Here is a 6,000-nt window from a genome sequence, read left to right as displayed (position 1 = left end):
AATTTCCGTAGTGGAGACAGCGAGGCATCAGCCTCCTGCTCACGTAACCAAACCGCGTGCGGTAACCGTAAGATATCATCCGTGTCCACCGACCCTTGCTGGTCGTCCTCCTTCGCTTCCGCCCCTGCATCCTCATCCGCTATCGCCCCCATAACCGGACAAGGCGAAGCGGCCGGTGCCGCACAGCGGTGCGTGCCCGTCAGGCAAGTGCACGGAGGAAGGGGCGGCAGCCTTGAGAGCGCGTCAGCGTTCGCATGACGGGCCCCCTTTCTGTATGTAATATCAAAGGAAAATTCTTGTAACGATTCCAGCCACCTGGCCAATTGGCCTGACGGTTGATCTAATTTCAAGGAGTATTGTAAAGCCGCATGATCTGAGCGAACTAGGAATTTCCGTCCATACAGGTATGGCCGGTACAAACGGACAAAGTGAACAATTGCCAAAAGTTCCCGTCTTGTCACACAATAGCGTGTTTCCGCAGGGGACAAAACCCGGCTGCCGTACGCCACTACTCGCTCTACCCCGTCCTTACGTTGCGACAAAACGGCCCCAATGCCGATATCACTAGCGTCCGTATCGAGGATGAACGGCTGTGAGAAATCTGGGTAATCCAGTGTTGGCGCCGTGGCGAGGTGGTTCCGAAGTGCCATAAAAGATTTTTCCTCTTCCACTCCCCATCGAAACCTTTGATTTTTGCCAGTCAGAACATGTAATGGCTTTGCCAACGTCGCAAAATTTTGAACGAAGCGGCGATAATAGGAAGCGAACCCAATAAACCGCCGAACATCTCCCACCGAAGTGGGTGTGAGCCACTCTCGTACACATTTCGTTTTCAGAGGGTCAGTGGATACGCCGTCCGAACTGACGATATGACCCAAGTAGCGGACAGAGTGTTGCAGAAGGTGGCATTTTTTAGGTTTAAATTTAAGGTCAGCCGTACGCATTCTTTGAAAAACCGCCTCTAGACGTTGGAGGTGTTCTTCGAACGTGCGGCTGAAAACAATTAACTGCAGTCCAGTCAGCACCAATTCCATGAGCCGCTGAAACGTCGCCGGTGCCGCATTCAAGCCCATAGGCAACCGATTAAATTCAAAGAGACCTTGCGGCGTGCGGAATGCCGTTTTTGCCTTCGACTCATCGTCGAGGGGAAGCTGCCAGAACCCCGAGGACAAGTCAAGGGTAGAAAAAAACTTAGCACCCGATAAAGCGTCCAACGAATCATCCATCCTCGGTAAGGGGTATGCATCCGCCACCGAAATTTTGTTTAACCGGCGGAAATCAACACAAAATCTTGTACCGCCATCTTTCTTCTTTACCAGAACGACGGGCGCGGCCCAAGGGCTGTTGGACGGCGAAATGATGTCCGCCGCCAACAATTCATTTACCGCTCCGCGCACGTGATCCCTTTCCGCCGGGCTCATGCGATGAGGGTGCATAGAGATGGGAGGCGTCGCACCGGTGTCAATATGGTGCGACAAAAGCGACGTGCGGCCGAGGTCCAAATCATTTTTACTGAAAACATCAGTGTACTGTATCAATAATGAACGCAGGGCGTTCCTTTGTCCGTTCGACAAGGAAGAATTTTCACCGCACAAATCTGCGATCCAACGTTCTTGAGAGCGATCGTGTGGGGGCCTACCAGCGGGCATTCGTGCGCGCGGCGCTGCGTCGCAAGAGGCGAAGTCGGTAGTGGCGTGAGCCAACACCGACCCCTCTGGAACAATAACGCGGTCAGGTCCCCCATTTAACACCTGTATAAAAGGTGCTTGACCCGGTCGCACGATCGTTTGCGCCGCCGCTAAAGAAAATGATTTAGATGCCGAATTAGATGGGGATAGCAGCACGCCTTCTGCACCCTTCCCCATTCGAAGGGGTTTACGGTAACGCAACGGTATCAACATTTGTGCTCCCGGCGGTACTTCTACCGTAGCAGCAACAACGGCAGTGACTGCGTTACCTGTAGGCGCGCTGGCCAACAAGGAAGGCAGGAACGCCATACGACGACCCCCCGGCATTTCTAAACAGTCCTGGTCGACTCGTATTTTCAGCGGCATCCGACGCAGGAAATCAGTACCGAGTAAGCATGGAACAGCTAGCGAGCGAGAGATTAACACAGGTCCTGCGGCGGTAATATTTCCGATAGCGATGCTCACATCCACCTGGCCACAGATACCCATGCTTCCCCCATTCGCGGCGACACACGCATCATTAACCCTACATATCTGCGACGCAGGGATGGACAACAGATGGAAAATAACATCAGAAATGATGGTGGCCGACGCACCCGTGTCCACCAAGATGCGCACATCAACGCCGTCGATGGTACCGCGTACCGTCGACGAGCCCGAAGCCGCAGCTACCACCCTGCGAGCCAATTTTTTCCACTGCGTAGCAGAGCGCGTAACTGTAGCGGGGGAAGTACATTTTTCCTGAGGAGTGTGAGAATGAGTGCGAATGGATGGGTGATGTGACAGGACCTGCCGGGTGTCCGATGTGTGCCGACTCGCCCGAGGTTGTTGCGGCTCCGCGGCAGGTGGAGGAGAAGGAGGTCCCCTCGTCGAAGGAGGCGACAGTAGAGGCCGACAGCGGCAGTCACGGGCGAAATGGCCCCGTCTGCCGCACTTGAAGCAAGCCGCCGACGTCGGCCGGCGGTCGGACGACCCGGCCCTTGCACGCGGACGGCCCATGTAGTTGCCACGCTGGTCGCGCAGCCGCCGTCCCGGACTCTCGTGCGAAACAGCAGCAGCCAGCATGTCGTCATCGCCCGAGTCGTCGGAGCAGTGGACCACTAGTCGTGGAGACCACCCCAAAGGTGGCCCGTCGATCTCCGGTTTCCCCGTCCACGCCGCCATCTGGTCCCAACGCCTGATATTAAATTTTGCGTCCAGGCAGCGCGCCACCCATCGCGATGTAAGTGGTTCGTGGCCGCACACTGGCAGCGAAATCTTGAGTTCCTGAGCCAACTCCAGCATACGGGAGAGGATGAGAGGATCCAAATGGTCGGCCGTCGCGTCGGGGTAGGCAGCCATGGCCAGCGCCATCAATGCCCCACGATAGGCCAACGGCGATTCCTCCGATGCTCGGCGACGTAACATAAATTTTCTGGTGGCTGACGTCGGTGGGTCATAGAATTCCGCCATCTCCACGAACGCGTCCCGCAGTGTCTTCTTCTTGGCCGCCGGAATGGAACGGAAGACCCCCAGAGAAACATCGTCGAGCAGTGTAGGTAGCGCTCCCAGTGCTTCATCCTCCGTCCAATTGACGGATCTAAAAGCCGATTCAAAGCGCCATGTGAAAGCACTCCAATCACCTCCGGCGATGAATTCTTTGATTTGTGGAAGGCGATGTCCGCGGTGGCAAGCGCGCGCCGCGGGCGTCTCCGACTGGCGTTCCCGCTCTCCACCCGTATCAGACAAAATGGCGGCCGGTGGCCGCGTGGCGGTAGGCGCGCCCAAAATGGCGGCCGACGGCTCCAGCGCCGCTGCTCCACCCAGAATGACGGCGTCCTCCCGCGTAGCAGAAGGAATGGCGGACGCAGGTTCTTTCACCGGACTCCTTCCCGCGGCGTCCAGTTGATCGGCAATCTGGCGGCCCGCGGCTGGTGAGGATGCCACCGCGGTCACCAGACTAAGCAGAATGGCGCGTAAAGACTCGATCTGCTCCGCCATCAGCCGCCACTCGCCTTTTGTTCCTGCAGCGGTCGCATCTTCCGTCGGTCGACGCTGAGAGACGACGAGAAGTACATTTTCAGCAGGCGGCATAGGGGCTGTAGCTCCCAACAGCTCATCTTCATCCGTCTCGACCTCCTCCTCCGATAGAGGCACAGGCAGGTTCTTTTTTCTGGGGTGCTTGGACATCATGACGATCGTCCAAACAGTCGCAGAAGTACTTCTGACACCAATGTAATAATTCTCCGGAGACGGATTCGGAATCGGTCCTCTTTATTTCCACTTCACGGTACACTTGCTCCCACACGCTCCGTTGCTGGCAGACAACGTAGTGGCGGCGGACTCCCACCAGCTCCCACCGCGCACGTGGCACCCGGAGCCCCGTTCGCGCGTGGCTCTCGCCCCGTTCAGTTCCCAGTCTCTCTCCCGATCCTTCCTCTCTCTCTCTCTTAATCCCTTCGTCACGTGGTCCTCCCAGCCAATCCTCCATGGGCAATCTCGACCGTTCTCGATGGTTCCCTGTCAATCCCGGGATCACGCCTCTTACCCGGATCCCCATTGGCTGGGGCCCCAAATGGCTGGGCCAATCACTCCTGATGACATGCCGTGATCACGCCGGCCCCACACTCCCTATCTTGACCCTTATTGGCTACAAGCAGGGACCGGCAAGCCACTCCCCCACGTGAACCCACGATAGCTGTTATTACACACACACCGATTTATATCACCCACACACACCGATTTATTCACCCACACCGCAGTACGCCGGTTCCACCACTCTTCACACACACACGCACAGCGCGTCAACCATCAACCTGTGCGAAGGTTTTATTCCCGGCGCGAAGTGAACCCCTGTTTATGGCCCCCAGCGAACACCCTCCGGGTAGCGCCAGGCCTCTTACTTGCCACCCTTCGTGATGTGCGACTATCTAGGGCGAGGTCTAACGAGCGAACTGGGCTGAATCGACCAACTCAACGATCACTCACCTCGCAGACACACTCACGGCGCCGCACGGACACGGTGGGAGTTGGGGAGGACGCTGGACAGCGAAGACTCCGCCTGGCCGACGGTTCGCAGCTACACCCGGCAGGTGTCACGCGGACGCTGAGAGCGGCTGGGATTCTTGACGGTCGTAGGAGAACTTGGATATAAATTCTCTCTCTCACTCCCCTCTAATCCTCAGAGCCCGTTAATCTCCGGGTGACATGATGTCATCCTGCGCGGCCAATCTGAGCGCTTTACCTGCCGTTACGGGGGGCATCACGTCATCCCCCCCCCTCTTCCCATTGTCCCCATATCTGTGTTCCTCATCTCCGATTCACTGGTAATTTCCGGTCTCTCTCTTAAATCGCTTCTGCTAGGGCGCCCAGGGACTTTTTCCCCCACCCCACTGTTTGCACCGTCCGTAGAGTGTTTGCCTTCGAGGCCCGACCTCCCGTGTTGTGGATGCTTCATCGCGACCAGCCTGTAAAGCTCTATGCGCCCCTACGACTTTTTAAGTTGATTTTAGTCTCCTGGCAACGGGAAACCGGGGGGCATCCCTGCTAGGGGCCCCTTGGATGAAAACCCGTGGTGCCAGGCATCCCCCCCCATCGAGACCCTACGTGGGTGCGTGCGTGTGTTTAGTGGGGGTGTTCGTGCGTTCGTGTGGAGGGGTGCGAGGGGATGGCGTCGCCGGCAGAGTTGCTCCATTGCTGTGGCACCAGTGCATAGTGTAGCAGTGTTATGTATAGTATGGTGTATATTCGTATAATATATAGTAGTGGTGTGTAGTAGTGTAGCAGTGTATTGTGTTGCAGTGTATTGTGTAGTGTATAGTCGTGAAGTGTGTATAATGTAGTGTATAGTAGTTAGTATGTTTAACTTCTTTCGCACCGTACGTAGCCAACTGCGCTAATTGGAGGTGCGGGGGGACAAACTAAACACAACTACAAGCAGTTCTAAATAAATTAGTTTCACATTTCTAAGCAACAGCCAGACCACGGTATGTGCATTACTATACCGTACAAGTTATTTGGCGATGCTGCTGCATTAGCAGCGATGCACACGGCCCAGTGATGCTATGAGTAATAGCCATTGCCCTAGGCTTACATTATTATCATGTACAACTTCTAAGGCCACAAATTGCCGCCGATGAATGAGTCCGGGTCTTTTTTGTTTTCGTTCAAAGTCTCCAGCGACTTAAGTAACCTGAAAGTGGTCGGCTAAGACGATAGGGACTCCACTACTTACGAATGAGTTGGGTTCTAGAAGTTTGTTCATGAGTCGATTTGTTCGCAAGTCCAACTTTACTCCCGTCGATTCCGAACGCGTTGTATGGCGTGTTCACTA

This window comes from Lampetra planeri, chromosome 64 (genome assembly GCF_965212315.1).
Source record: "Lampetra planeri chromosome 64, kcLamPlan1.2.h2, whole genome shotgun sequence".
NCBI lineage: Eukaryota > Metazoa > Chordata > Hyperoartia > Petromyzontiformes > Petromyzontidae > Lampetra > Lampetra planeri.
The sequence above is the reverse complement of the archived record's forward strand: the minus strand, read 5'-3'. Positions refer to the sequence as shown.